Genomic DNA, 16,294 nt, shown 5'->3' on the forward strand with positions numbered 1-16,294 from the left:
ATTAGAGAAAGGTTAAGTAGAACGTCACAGAGATTATTGATAAGGTCCTGAGGGATAGTTTTACAGGAGACAGGAGGCTCATTTATTTGGTTTAGCAGAAATCTGGATGATATCTTTTTTTATTATTTTTTTTACTGAAGGATAATTGTTTTACAGAATTTTTTTGTTTTTTGTCAAACCTCAACATGAATCAGCCATAGGTATGCATATAGCCCCTCCCTTTTGAACCTCCCTCCTATCTCCCTCCCCATCCCACCCTTCTAGGTTGATACAGAGCCCCTGTTTGAGTTTCCTGAGCAATACAGCAAATCTTAATAACAGTCCACATCTGTTGTCTATGGCCATAGGATAGATCACAGACAACACCGCAAAATAGCAAAGGATTGTTTCATGACGACGATCGCTGTTTTCTAAACTTCAGAGTGACTTTGGCAGCCTGAGATCATCTAAACTGGGTCTTAAGTAAATGTTATAGGAACACAAATTGATCATGAAAACTGCAGTAGGTCAATAAGAACATGTCAGTGTAACCTCTGTTACATGGGAGACGCGTGTGTGCTCGGTCATGTCTGACTCTTTGCGAGTCTATGGACTGTAGTCCACCAGGCTGCTGTGTCCATGGAATTTTCCAAGAATACTGGATTGCATTGCATTTTCCTCCTCCAGGGGATCTTCCTGACCCAGGGATCGAATCAGTGTCTCCTGAGTCTCTTGCACTGCAGGCAGATTCTTTACCACTTGAGCCACAGGGGGAAGCCCCTCTGTTATACTAGTTTATGTCAAATTCAAGGACCTGGCCTGGTAGGTAGGCTTGTCTTAGTTAAGACTCAATCAAATTAGCTCTGCTAGGGATGTGAATGAGTGAGTAGAATTAACTTGTGGTTTTACAAACTATAACATGGAAGAAAGCAATTTAAAATTGATTTAAAGTACTGTATATAGCCCAGTATATTTTATATACACTGTGTAGTGCCAACATATTTGTGGAAGAAGAAAAAATAAACCCCAAAGTAATTAAGAACTATTTTGGAATTGAAAAATTCTTAGAAGTACTATAAACTTCAACTGTTCAAATATTCTATTAATTTAATATTGCAGTATTTAACAATTTGAATGAAAATGAACATATATGAAAATTATTCAGGAAAAAACATTTTCATGAGCTGTCTCTGAGTTCTTGTTTTTTTGTAGTTAAGTCTTCTTCATGAATGAAGAGAAATCTGTTTCTCCGGGGAACTTTCCTATTGATGAAGCAAATAGTACAGGAAAAATTCACAAGTCAAATATATCTCATGTAATATTGTAATAATTAACTTAGGAAGTATTTACATTTTACATTCACAAAATTCAAGCAAATACATTTTATGTTAAAAAAAACTTTAAATTTTCTTTTGTTGTTCATATATACATATTTGTTCTAAGTTCATTTCAAATCTTTTAAAAATCTACTGTGAAAATCTGTGAAGTGGTTTTATCAAGACTAAACAATATGTATGTGGTTTAATTTCTGTAATATCTATTCCATCCCATTGATCAGCATATCTATCCTTAGGACAACACTGCAGAATCTTAACAGTATTTTATACTAAATTGCAAATCTGCTCAGGAACAACTTCTAGCTTGTACTTCCTCAAATGTGTCTTGGCCATACATAGCTCTTTATTCTTTCACATACATTTTAGAATTAGCAAGACAAGTTCTATAAAAACTGATACTAGAATTTTTATCAAAATATCATAGAACCTATGGATAAAGTTAAAGAAATTTGAATCTCCCATCCATGACCATAGTAACCAACTCCATTCATTTATGTCTTTCAGTATCTTTCAATTAAGCTTTCAGTTCAGTTCAGTCACTCAGTCAGGTCCAACTCTTTGCAACCCCATGGACTGCAGCACACCAGGCTGCCCTGTCCATCACCAACTCCTGGAGCTTGCTCAAACTCATGTCCATCAAGTCAGTGATGCCATCCAATCATCTCATCCTCTGTCATCCCCTTCTCCTCCTGCCTTCAATCTTTCCCAGCATCAGGGTCTTTTCCAATGAGTTAGTTCTTTGCATCAGGTGGCCAAAATATTGGACTTTCAGCTTCAGCATCAGTCCTTCCAATGAATATTCAGGACTGATTTGCTTTAGGATGGACTGGTTGGATCTCCTTGCGGTCCAAGGGGCTCTCAAGAGTCTTCTCCAACAGCACAGTTCAAAAGCATCAATTCTTTGGTGCTCAGTTTTGTTTATAGTCCAACTCACATCTATACATGACCACTGGAAAAACCATAGCTTTGACCAGACGGACTTTTGTTGGCAAAGTAATAACTCTGCATATTAGCTCTCTAGGTGAGTCATGGCTTTTCTTCCAAGAAGTAAGCATCTTTTAATTTCATGGCTGCAGTCACCATCTGCAGTGATTTTGGAGCCCCCCAAAATAAAGTCCGACACTGTTTCCACCATTTCCCCATCTATTTGCCATGAAGTGATGGGACCGGATGCCATGATCTTAGTTTTCTGAATGTTGAGCTTTAAGCCAACTTTTTACTCTCCTCTTTTACTTTCATCAAGAGACTCTTTAGTTCTTCTTCACTTTCTGCCATAAGGGTGGTGTCATCTGCATATCTGAGGTTATTGATATTTCTCCCAGCAATCTTGATTGCAGCTTGTGCTTCATCCAGCCTGGCATTTCACATGATGTACTCTGCATATAGGTTAAATAAGCAGGGTGACAATATACAGCCTTGACCTTTCCCAATTTGGAACCAGTCTGTTGTTCCATGTCCAGTTCTAACTGTTGCTTCCTGACCTGCATACAGGTGTCTCAGGAGGCAGGTGAGGTGGTCTGGTATTCCTATCTCTTTAAGAATTTTCCATAGTTTATTGTGATCCACACAGTCAAAGGCTTTGGTGTAGTCAATAAAGGAGAAGTAGATGTTTTTCTGGGACTCTCATGCTTTTTCCATGATCCAACAGATGTTGGCAATTTGATCTCTGGTTCCTCTGCCTTTTCTAAATCCAGCTTGAACTTCTGGAAGTTGATGGTTCACTTACTGTTGAAGCCTGGCTTGGAGAATTTTGAGCATTACTTGCTAGCATGTGAGATGAGTGCAATTGTGCCTGAACATTCTTTGGTATTGCCTTTCCTTGGGATTGGAATGAAAACTGACCTTTTCATTAAACTTCACCATATTCTTAATAAAGTCTTTGAACTTTGTTACATTTATTCCTAGGTTCCTTGTATTTTTTGTTGAGTCTACACTTTATGAAGACTGATCTTCCACTTGGCTCCTCATTTTTTGTAGTTAGAAGACCTTTTTTTTTTTTTTTTTTAGTTTCTCTCTGAGTAGAAATAAGAATCTGCATGTGCTTCCAAGGTAGCTTACTTCCCCAGACATCTTCTCATAATTCACTCCTGTCCTATATCTCCCCTACTATTTTTTAGCCCCTTTTCTTCATTTAAAAAGTGTATTTAACATTTTTAATAGTTTAAGAATATTTATATTTTTTATTGTGGGATGGTATTAGGATCTCTGGTCTATCATATTATGAGAATTAGAGGTTTTTAGTTGCCAAATATAAATTTACTAATGCAAGGTTTTCTCATTCCTAGTTTTCCTAATTTTCTGATCTTTGATGAAGCAATGACTGCACATATAAGTATTATCCTATTGATCTAGGATGAGCTTATAAATGGGCAGAGTGGACAGGCAACCACTTGGGGTGTTTCGTGCTGTGCTGTGTGCTAAGTCACTTCACTTGTGTCTGACTCTTTGCGACCCCATGGACAGTGGTCCTCCAGGCTCCTCTGTCCATGGGATTCTCCAGGCAAGAATACTGGAGTGGGTTGCCATGCCCTCCTCCAAGGGGTCTTCCCAACCAGGGATTGAATCCCCATCTCTGATATCTCCTGCATTGGCAGGCAGATTCTTCACCACGACAATACAGCTCTTTGCTAAAAATTACTCCTAACTCTCGATGATTGACATTCTCCCACAAGGCAGTTTTCCAGATAACTTAAAAGGCAGTTGTTAAAAAGCAAACATGTTCTTACAAATGGTTAATATCACTAATTTATGATCATATATATATATACATATATGCACATACCTTAAAAGGGAATTAGGACCCTGTGCTTGATGTTTTGTTTGGGATGAGTAAACAGAATGCCACCTTGAAGGGATGATCCAGCTGGAATCTCAAGAAAATGGGAGTTAGGAAGCTTGGCCAACAAGACCAGCCACGTTGAACTGGGGGATTAATTCTGGGAATTAGTTATAGATAAGGTTGGATAAATTAGTGGAACCCAAGGAGAATCTGGAGTACCAAATGGTTCATACTATCAGGCTCTTGTTTTAATTTTCATTTTGAAAAATAAAACCCAAAGTAATAGTATTAAATTAATATTAACAATGTAATTTTAGACTGTTCCACAACAATACAATAGTCATTCACATATGCATAAAATCTCTTTGGAGAGAAGTATTATCTTCATCCATCTTTCAGACAAAGAAACTGGCTTAGGTCAGACAGCTAAGAACTATGGAGCGGGACTATGAACCTAGATTAAATTTTCAACTTGTGTTCTTTTTTTTTTTTCAACTTGTGTTCTTAACATAGACTCCAGACTGCCTCCTCGTTTCTAATTTTCTTTCCCTCCATTCCTTGGAACAGTTAAAAATATCACAACCACAGTTCATTCTATAATAGTATTAGGGAATAGTCAGTGAGCATATAAATTAAAAACAAAATTTAATTGATTAAATTCACCTGAAATAAATGTCACATAATATCAATGGAAGAATTTGAAAAGAAGAAAAAATTATGTTGACTTTCTCTTAAAAATATTGACTTACCTCTGTATCAGGATGCTTCATTTTCTGCATATCCAATGGTGTCTGTTACCCAATCACCTTTTTCAGAAGAGAAAGAAAAGGGCTGCTGTATTCATGAGCTGGGTCAACAGTTTAAAATAGTCACTAGAAAAATGAACAAAATTAACACAATCTGACAAGCTGCAGGAACTCTCACACAATGAGACATTTCAAACCAGTTCGATAAGGAAAATGAGTAATTATTCCCCATAACTGTCAAATGAGTAGAGCAACTGCTCTAAATGCTGGTTAATAAAATCAGTTTGAGAGCAAACAGGATCCATCAACCTGCTTGAATAATTCAATATCCTCTGGAAAAGATTTTCCTCCCTTTTTATTCCTCTTAAATATTCAAGGAGTTTTGCTTTCTACCTTACGAGATTTTTTTTTTTTTAATTCCACCTCTTTCTATCTCCGACTCACTTTTGCCAAAACACTACCATTCACTACATACATACACTCACACACAGTCTGGTTTTGATAACTCATAATGATAGTAAGAGCCACAACTGATTTGTATTTCATAAGCTAAAGTATTCCACCTCCATCTGTCATTTTCCACAAAAGCAGCAAGAAACCTTTAAAGTACACAAAATAATTATTCAAGTAAAAAAGAAATACTTTTTTTTATAGTTTGTTACTTTTTAGCATCTAGTATACCTTTTATTCTATCATCATGATTATTTTCTATTACTCAGATATATTTACTGTTGTACTAATTTCTTGGCATGGAATATTTTTCTGACATTCTAAGAAGTCTCTTCTTTTGTCCTTTCTTTTTATCTCTTAGGTTTTGTCATTCCTTCCAATAAGCTCCATTACTTTATTTAATTAGTCTCTTTTTCTTCTCAGGCATAAATTACTGCTTTCAAATTTGTACTGCCCTAAAATTATTTTTCACTATTATAGTTTAAAATTCATGACATACGTAGTGATTATGTTGTGTTTTCTACATGTACTATGGGTGATTCAGGGCTTCCCTGGTGGCTCAGACTGAACAGAACCCACCTGCAATGTGGGAGACCTGGGTTCGATCCCTGGGTTGGAAACTTCTGGCGGAGGGCATGGCAACCCACTCCAGTATTCTTGTCTGGAGAATCCCCATGGATAGAAGAGCCTGGCGGGCTGCAGTCCATGGGGTCTCAAAGAGTCAGACATGACTGAGCAACTAAGCGTTGCACATGGGTGATTCAGCCATAATCTAACACATTTGACAGCCTCTACTTTCTTTTTCTCTCAAGTTAGCCACCATACTGTTACCGATGATTTTTCTGAAATACAAATCTAATCATGTAATTACTGTCTTTATAAAAAAGGACTCTCCATAATCCCAGGGCATTTCTTACTTTTCTCACAAGACATTTCAAAATCTAAACGACTCCGAAGATCAAACACGGTTACACATCTGCATATTACCATTTTGCTGCTGCTGCTGCTGCTAAGTCGCTTCAGTCGTGTCCGACTCTGTGCGAACCCATAGACGGCAGCCCACCAGGCTCCCCTGTCCCTGGGATTCTCCAGGCAAGAACACTGGAGTGGGTTGCCATTTTCTTCTCCAATGCATGAAAGTGAAAAGTGAAAGTGAAGTCGCTCAGTCGTGTCCGACCCTCAGCGACCCCATGGACTGCAGCCTTCCAAGCTCTTCTGTCCATGGGATTTGCCAGGCAAGAGTAATTTGGAGTGGGGTTCCATTGCCTTCTCCGATTGCCATTTTAATTTCCCCTTAAAGTTTTACAGTGCTTGTGACAACCTCTGCAATAAAAAAAAAATATTGTGTAATTTGGTTTAACTCAGCTTTTTGCACACTTGACACCACACGCACGCGCCCGTGCACACACACACACACACACGCATTTTCTTTTTGAGAGATGGTGAGAAGTATTTACTAAAATCTCGGAGAAGGCAATGGCAATCCACTCCAGTACTCTTGCCTGGAAAATCCCATGGATGGAGGAGCCTGGTAGGCTGCAGTCCATGGGGTCGCTAAGAGTCGGACACGACTGAGCGACTTTACTTTCACTTTTCACTTTCATGCATTGGAGAAGGCAATGGCAACCCACACCAGCGCTCTTGCCTGGAGAATCCCAGGGACGGCAGAGCCTGGTGGGCTGCCGTCTATGGGTTCGCACAGAGTCGGACACGACTGAAGCGACTTAGCAGCAGCAGCATGGAACTCAATGCTTGGGAAAATAATGACTCTACAGGAAAGGATTCCCTTTTCTCCAGGACACAGGAGGCCGACCCTGATGTGGCCACGCCCACCTCTCACGTGGACCTCACTTCCAGCCGCTGGCAGTTTCTGCCACGAGGCAAGTGCTTCCACAGCCCTCTGCATTTACATGTACTTAAATCTCTGTTCAAAAAAATCCTATGTCCTCTTGTCCATCAAACTAACGTCTCATAATTCTTTAAGATTCACTTTTTTAACCGTGCATATAATGAAATCTGTTGATATAAAATGAGGTTTCTCAAGTGTTGTATGAGGTATAATTCTGGTTGGCACCCAAATTACAATGTTCTATGTTAATAGTTATGTATTTCACAGATGTTAAAAACATATTGCTTTAATATTTATTATGATAGAAAACTGGTTTAGGAAATATGTTGATTTTCCCTTAAGAAATAGGTCAAGTTAAATTAAAATATTAAATAAGTAACAGGTCTTTTGGATTGACAAAACCGGTTGTAAATAATAGTTTGAGGAAATAACCGATCTAAGCGTAACTCTACCGATTCAAAATTGCAGTGCCCGATACGAACACCAGAGGGCTCCAAATTACAAGCTCTATAAAACAAGCATGTAGAAGAACTTGGTTCAGAGGCAATAAATCCAATGATGATAACAGCTATCATTTCTTGATTATCTATTTTATATTAAGCATTTTTTCTAGGCAATTTACATGTAAACTATTTTATTCCTCACAATATCCCTTGAAATGAGCTATTATCTCCATTTTATAGATGAAATTATTTCTGAAAATAACAATGTTTTATTTTGATTTGATCTTTTGAATTTAACATTATTCCATGCATTGTGTTGAGCTTTGATATAGATCATCTTAGTCATAATTTTCAAGAGCTCTGAGAGTTAGTTTATATTGCATTCCTTGTTTATAGATGAAGAAACTGAGGCTTAGAGAGTTTAATTTGCCCAATATTATATGGTTAGGCAATTCTTGGTGAGGTAAGTCTGTCTGAAATTAAAGCCTCTGATTTCATGAAGTCAAAAGTTTCTCAATCATTTCACAATGCATCTTTCTCTTCATGTCCATTAAATATATAGCATTTAGCATTTTCATTTCACCTCTCCTATAGCAGTGTGGTATTAGGTTTAAGCGTTAAAAGCAATCATCATGTAAGCTATAAAAAACTTGATATAAGTGTTGAACACTTACTACAATGTTCTTATGTTTATCAGAAAAATAAAGCAAGGGAAGGATCAACTTAAGTAAATTCACCTTTGATACTAAATTCAGTTGATGATACAATGAAGTAACACGTAACGAGGTAAGAATAATTTAACTAACCTAAAGTCATTGTTAGCTACATGACTCTGGGTCATTTTGGAAAGGCAAAGATTAAATATCTTTGTATCAGGACCAACAGAGTTATATACTAAAAAAGAGCAGGAGAACCAAAGAGAGATTCCAGGGTAATCACTTTCATTATTATGACTTTAATAATCACATCTTGGTTCAGCTAATACTTACGCCGCTAACAGCATTTCACCAGCAGCTGAAATGCTGAACTCAACAGAGTGTTTCCCACAAGAAGCTTCTATTTCAAGTTTATTCTAAAGTGGAAACATCATGAAAGAAATTTAAATTGTGAAATTTTAAATGTAGTAATAGTCCTACATTAGGATATTTACCAATAAGTAGCCTGGGATAAATGTAAATAGAATTTATGTTTGGCTCCTGACAGAAAAGATAACTGCAGAACTGAAGCACTGGCTTTCGCAGAAGTTTTCTCCTTTTGTATGTTCTGGCCCTTTGAACTAATACTTTTCTGTGACAAGCTTTGCTACCTTTGGTAACCAGATCATCCTTTAGATTGGTTGAAACTTGTGGATCCAAAGTTATAAGTAAGATCTTTCAAACTGCAAGAAGTTATAACCAATACAATGAATTCAGTAATTTGAATTTAGCCCCCAAATGGCTATTTGAATGTTAAAACATGCTTTAAAAAAAAAATCAGGAACTTTGAAAGAATTGGAGGGCTACTTGTACTATGTGTCTAGTCCTCAAAAGTCTGAGAAATTTCATGTGTACACCAGTCAGGCCGTAACAGATTGTCATATGGCTACTATCTCAGCTAGGCTCTTTTCTTTCTTCCCCACTTAATCTGTGTTTAGGTAGGTGGTGCATTAATGTTTTACTGATGCTTTCAAGTTTATTCCTTCATACAAAGGCTCCTATGATAGTTTCTATTTTGAAATCAAAATAGTACTACTTTTAAATTTATTATTATTTTACCAAAATTGTTTAACTTACAATTTACAAGTAAGTGAACCCTTTGTCATGTGTGTCTGTGTATATGCAAGCACATGCATACACACACACATCATACAGATAGTGGTGGCATGCTGGCAAAGCAGCTCTCCGCCCCACTCCCACTAAAGAAACAAACAAAAATCCTCTGATATGTAAAGCCTGCCAGTTTCTGTAGTGCAAAACATTCACGTCTTTGCTGATTTGAAACTCCTAACTTGATATTACCGAACGTAAAGTCTGGAAGAGAAGAACGTAATAGATTCTCGAAATCCGATGGACGCCAATGTCAGGACGTGCACACACGTGCGTGTGTGTGTGTGTGTGCGTGTGTGTGTGTTGTGTATCAGAGGCTAATGGGATTAGCCTAACAAATTGTCTTGGTTCTCCTCTTTGTTGGTATGTTTATCCCTAGAACGCCGCACTGTTACCCCTTAAGCTCTCACGTCTCAGCCCATCCTTTGTCTTCAGCTGCACAGAGGCAGTCAGTTGCTGGCAAGGGCAATCTGACAGCTCCTTCCTCCGATTTCCGTCTTGGGAGTTCTCTGCTGCTTCATTGGATGCCCTGCAGAGACTGCTGAGCCCTTGAGATTCACGTACATGGAAGTATGAGGGAGTTTTGTTCCACGGAGCAACTCTCAACTAATGGGAATCAGAACAGGTGGATAAACATCTCCTCTTCTGTTTTTAGGGTGGACAATTTGAGAAACATTCTACCTAGCTCTTCAGAGGGACTTTGAGGATTGATTGAGGCGGGGTGCCCGCAGAGGCAACAGTGCCTTGATAATGCAGCCTTTGATAAATCCACTCTTCTTTCCTGTTTCATTCTCTCAGCTGCTTGCTTTTGTTTTTCAGATTCACATGCCAGAATAAACTATTACCTACAAGCAAGATCTGATCTTGGTCTCTGCTGTTTTGGAGGGCACAGCCTGAGACTCTACGCCTATTACTAAGGCAATATGATGATAATAAGCTGATGAAATGTAATCACTGTGAGCAACACCAAATAGGTTATTAGTTAAATTTTTGTCTACAAAACACTTAATTTGCTTTCTTTTTAGCTTAACTGCAAATTAAAACCATTTGGCTCTTAATTTGTAACTTCTAGTTAAAAAAAAGTTATGTGATAAAACCCAAGTGGCCTTATAAAAAGTAGAAAATAGTGGCAATACAATGGTTTATAAAATCAATTGCCTTGGGTTTCTTCTATTTAACATTTATATATATCAGTAAACTATCAGAGACCAAGAAACATTTACTTAATAAACTAGTTCTTCTGCCCACATTCACAAAATATGAGTTCTTATAGTCACATACTAGAAGAAATACGCTTAAGAACAGACAAAATTCTTATGCAATGTTTAAAATGGTTATGGAAACAATTGTCATAATAACAAAACATGGTGATTCTGCTGATTTTCATGAATAAAACTTTAAAAAGTTAATAATGAACTCAGAAGGTAATTTTAATCCATATACACTGAGTAGATTGGAATATACTCTTTTTGGCTTAGGTTTGAACCATTTAAATACGGTAAGACAGCTATTCTTGATTTGTGCATTTTTGTGTTTTCCTTGTCTTTCAGATAGCCACAAACCAAAACTTAATAAGAGGCATGCTGTTTCAAATAAAATAAAACAAGAAACACTCTAAACACACAGCATATCCAATAGATAAGACAAATATAATACTTAAATTTTCTCTAAAACTTTAATAGAAAGTATCCAAATATAAAACCAGATAAGTAATACTATATTTAAACTAAGTTGCTTATTTCAGTTCAGTTCAGTCGTTCAGTCGTGTCCGACTCTTTGTGACCCCATGGACTGTAGCACGCCAGGCCTCCCTGTCCATCACCAACTCCCGGAATCTACTCAAACTCCTGTCCATTGAGTCGGTGATGCCATCCAACCATCTCATCCTCTGTCCTCCCCTTCTCCTCCTGCCCTCAATCTTTCCCAGCATCAGGGTCTTTCAAGTGAGTCAGTTCTTCGAATCAGGTGGCCAAGTATTGGAGTTTCAGCTTCAACATCAGTCCTTTCAATGAATATTCAGGACTGATTTCCTTTAGGATGGACTGGTTGGATCTCCTTGCTGTCCAAGGGACTCTCAAGAGTCTTCTCCAACACCACAGTTCAAAAGGATCAATTCTTCAGTGCTCAGCTTTCTTTATAGTCCAACTCTCAAATCCATACATGACTACCGGAAAAACCATAGCTTTGACTAGACAGACCTTTGTTGGCAAAGTAAAGTTGCTTGTTTAGAAACAAATAATTTTAATTTTTCCCAATTTTAAAACATAGAACTTGAACAACATACAAAAAGACATGTATATAATGAGAATTTAGAAAATACGAAAAAGAATATTAAAAAAACCAAAAATCTTATTTGGGTGTAAGAACATTTATTTTATTTTGCATGTGTATATTGTTTAAAATTATTTAAACTGTCTCATTGATATGGAATGGACATTAAACTTTTATATTTAAAGTGTACAGTTGAATGAGTTTCCTCGGGTGTATAAATCATTACCACAATCAAGTTAATATTTTCTCAAAAGATTTCTTGTGTCCAATTGTAATCTATCCTCCAATCTCTTTCTTCTCTCTGTCTAGGAGTTTAAGTTTATGTATATGATAATTTTTGATATCATCCTACACAGGGCTTCCCTGGTGGCTCAAACGGTAAAGAATCTACCTGCAATTCTGGAAACCTGGGTTTGATCCCTGGGTTGGGAAGATCCCCTGGAGAAGGGAATGGCTACCCACTCTAGTATTCTGGCCTGGAGAATCCCATGGACAGAGGAGCCTGGCAGGCTGCAGTCCACGGGGTCACAAAAAGTCGGACACGACTGAGCGACTTTCAATTTCACAGATTCTTAAGATTCTATTCACTTTTTAAATTCTTTCTGTTCTTCAGATATAATAATTTTTATTGATCTGTCCTCAAGTTTCCTGACGCTTCACTCTGCTATCTCTCTTATAGTTCTGAACTCAATCAGTGAATTTTTCCAGATGCTGCATTTTTCCAGTCTAAGAGTTTTATTTGGTTCTTTTAAAAATAGATTGTTTCTCTGCTGAGATTTCCTCTCTTCATTCATTTCTCCTTCTCCACTCTCTCCCCTCCACAATCCCCCTCCTGCCCTGTCTTCTTCGTTCTGAAATTTCAACTGAAATTGTTGCAGCTGTGTCCTCTACAATCATGCCTTTGGAGCAAAACATTCAAGGAAAACAACTGAGACCTTCCCACCAAGGGGGCTGCTTCTCCATATTTGATTTCCCACCACAACCTGCTTGGTTTTGCTTATTCCTACCTTTTCCGGTAACTGGTTTTTATTTTCATTGTACTCGGCAGGGACCCATCAGCTATAGAGGGTTGACAACATTGTAGAAACTGCACCCTAGAAATATTTATTTTAGTTTTATAAAAAACAAATTTTAGATGTAATGAAAGCAAAGAGCTAGACTTTTATAATACAAAATGCCTACCTGTAGCTTTAAAAGCATTTGTTGGGCCCCAGAGAAGTTTGGGGGGTAAAGACTTGGGGCCTTTCTTGGCTTATTTAATGGGCTTCCCGGGTGGTACTGGTGGTAAAGAATCTGCTGCCAGTGCCGGAGAGGCAGACCCAGGTTTGATCCCTGGGTTGGGAAGATCCTCTGGAGAAGGAAATGACAACCTGCTCCAGTATTCTTGCCTGGAGAATCCCATGGACAGAGGAGCCTGGCGAACCACAGTCTGTGGGGTTGTGAAGAGTCAAAGTCATGACTGAGCATGAGCTCAAGAATATTAATAATACCAAGTTAATATAAATTTGAAATGAGCTTCAGCTGGTCATTTGGTTGCACTTGATACTTCTTGTTTCTGCTCCTGGACACATATATAGTGAATTAAATTACTGCAATTTTCCAGGCCTTTATTAATTCATTTGTATAGAAAATAAGCAACAAAAATAGTGCTCTTAAGGGCTCTTAGCAAAAATATGAGAGATGTTTGACGTTGTTTCCTAATGACCTGGTAATTGTTTAGCAATGAAGTGTAAAATGTTCCAATACAGACCTCTTATTGCCTCCAGTGGCTTTAAAAATTCTGATTCAGCTTTTTCTTTGCAACTACTATTAGTCTCTCTCTTTCTTTTAGTTGCTAAGTCGGGTCTGACTCTTTCAACCCAATGGACTGTACCCTGCCAGGCTCCTCTGTCCATGGGATTCTCCAGGCAAGAATACTGGAGTGGGTTGCCATTTCCTTCTCCAGGGGATCTTCCCAACCAGGAAATAGAACCTGGGTCTCCTGCATTGCAGGCAGATTCTTTACTGACTGGGCTATGAGGGAAGCCCCTATTAGTCTAATATTGAGCAAAAGTTTGAATACAAAGTCATGGAAGAGGAAAACAATGGGATCAAGCAATCCTTTTTTTTTTTTTTTGATGCTTTTCATTTAACAAAATGCCATCAGCATTTAATCATTTTGTAGATATTTGATCGTCATTTTGAAGCATCTCCCAAATAATGCAATGATTCTGAGCGCCTCTGGTGGTTACAGGAAACGTTGTGGTAATGTGTCTGGTGTTTAGCTCACAGATTTCCTCCTCAGATGATCGAATGGTCCTAGCAATGAGCTAGCAACATGACTCCAAAAGTTCTTTGAGCAGCCTTTACTCATGTTGCTTGGGACTGGGCTTACGGTCTCCCGGAGTTAATTGCAGCCGCCAGTCTTTCCTGCCCAGCCAGCTGCTTTTTATGGTCAGAGGAGATAAACAGAGGCTCAATGGGAGATCTATTTCTGGATGTTGAAAGGGCTTCTGTGCTGCTGGCTGTGTGTGCGGGGGGAGTCCCCCAACCTCCCTCATGGAATGCCTGGATGATTTCTTGGGCTGTCCTCGTGCGGGTACTTCCTGTACCTAATTTAAATAGTAGATCAGCTAAGAGAAACAAGTCTCAAAGAGTCTTAAAGTCTGCAATCATGTCTAACTAGGTAAACCAAAATTCTAATTTAGCAAGCCACTACTTTAATTCAACATTGAATTAATAACCAGGATGAGAAATCTATTAATTTGGGGTCACTACAAGCCTGTTGGGCTACAGTTCATAGGGTCACAAAGAGTTGGACACGACTGAGCAACTGAGCTCGCACGTTAAAACCCAGTGATTAAGAACGTTCTCTGGGTCAAGTGTGTTTTTTGTGAGAGAAGCAGAAGGGAGTTGCCATTCATTGATACTACTTTGAACCTCCTTGTATGAACATTATCCCCAGTATATTTGTTCCCACTGTACAGTTGTTAAAGCAAAATTTAACTGTATACAATTATGAATGGTTTTTAATGCTGTAGTTTGACTTTATTACGTATTACTGTTCACATAATAATGTGAGAAATTCAAGGAAGGGAAATTGTCTATAGAAAGACCGAACACCTGTTTCAAGGCCATACTACCCAGGAGCAGGCAGCAGAAGCCAGGTCTTTGGGTTCAAGTCACACTCTTTCAGTACCCCAGAGCATCATATTCATGTGATCTAAGTTCCTTGCTTAAGCATTCAAGTCATCTGGAAGTTTATACCACTCCACAAACTTTCAGTTGTAAAATTAATGAGTCACAGGTATGAAATGCCTAGTGTGAGGTATACAGTCAATACCTGCCTAATATCTTTGTATGTTAACATGTGGTCACTAGACTTATTGTGGTGATCACTTTGAAACGTATACAAAAATCAAATTACTATGTTGTGTAACAGGAACCAACAGTGTTCTAGATCAATTATACTTCAAAAATGAACTCAGAAAAACAGATAAGATCCGTGGTTACCAGAGGCAGGGAGGAGGGGGAACAAAGATTGGAGCAAGTCAATCAAAAGGCACGAACTTTTAGCAATAAGATAAGTACTAGGGATGTAAGGGGAAGAAGGCAATGGCACCCCACTCCAGTACTTTTGCTGGAAAATCCCATGGATGGAGGAGCCTGGTGGGCTGCAGTCCATGGGGTTGCTAGAGTCGGACACGACTGAGCGACTTCACTTTCACTTTTCACTTTCATGCATTGGAGAAGGAAATGGCAACCCACTCCAGTGTTCTTGCCTGGAGAATCCCAGGGACGGGGGAGCCTGGTGGGCTGCCATCTATGGGGTCACACAGAGTCGGACACGACTTAAGTGACTCAGCAGCAGCAGCAGGGATGTAAGGCACAATAGGATAAATATAATTAACACTGCTCATGTGACATATGGAAGTTTTTAAGAAAGTGAATCTTTAAGTTCTCATCACAAAGAAAAATTGTTTTTTCTATTTTAAAAAATGTTCTAGCTATATGAGATGACGGGTGTTCACTAAACTTTATTGTGATAATCCTTTCATGATGTATTGATATGTAAGTCAAATCCTGATGCTGTATACCTTAAACCTTTGCCTAGCACTCTCTCCATTAGACCGGTGTTGGGGCCTTGTCTTCTCTGAAATGCATATACATTATGTATCATTTTACAAAGGAGGGTTCAATCCGTGGGTTGGGAAGATCCCCTGGAGAAGGGAAAAGCTACCCATTCCAGTATTTTGGCCTGGAGAATTCCATGGACTATACAGTCCATGGAGTCACAAAGAGTCGGACACGACTGAGCATCTTTCACTTTCTTTGCAAAAAAATTGCAGATGTTAAAAAATGGATAAGGTAGCTTGCCTGATTCCCTGGTTAATAAGAGGAGATGAGGAAGCAATCTAGTGCTGTGACTCAAGGGTCTTCCTCAGCCTGGGTTCAGATCTCAGCTCTGTCCCTGACAGGCTTTATGATGGGGCAAGTTACTTAAACTCAGTCAGTGAGCTTTCTGGGTGGTGCTAGTGGTAAAGAGCCTGCCTGCTAATGTAGGAGACATGAGAGACGTGGGTTCAATCCCTGGCTCAGGAATATCCCCTGGAGGAAGGCATGGCAACCCGCTCCAGTATTCTCGCCTGGAGAATC

This window comes from Bubalus kerabau, chromosome 9 (genome assembly GCF_029407905.1).
Source record: "Bubalus kerabau isolate K-KA32 ecotype Philippines breed swamp buffalo chromosome 9, PCC_UOA_SB_1v2, whole genome shotgun sequence".
Lineage (NCBI taxonomy): Eukaryota > Metazoa > Chordata > Mammalia > Artiodactyla > Bovidae > Bubalus > Bubalus kerabau.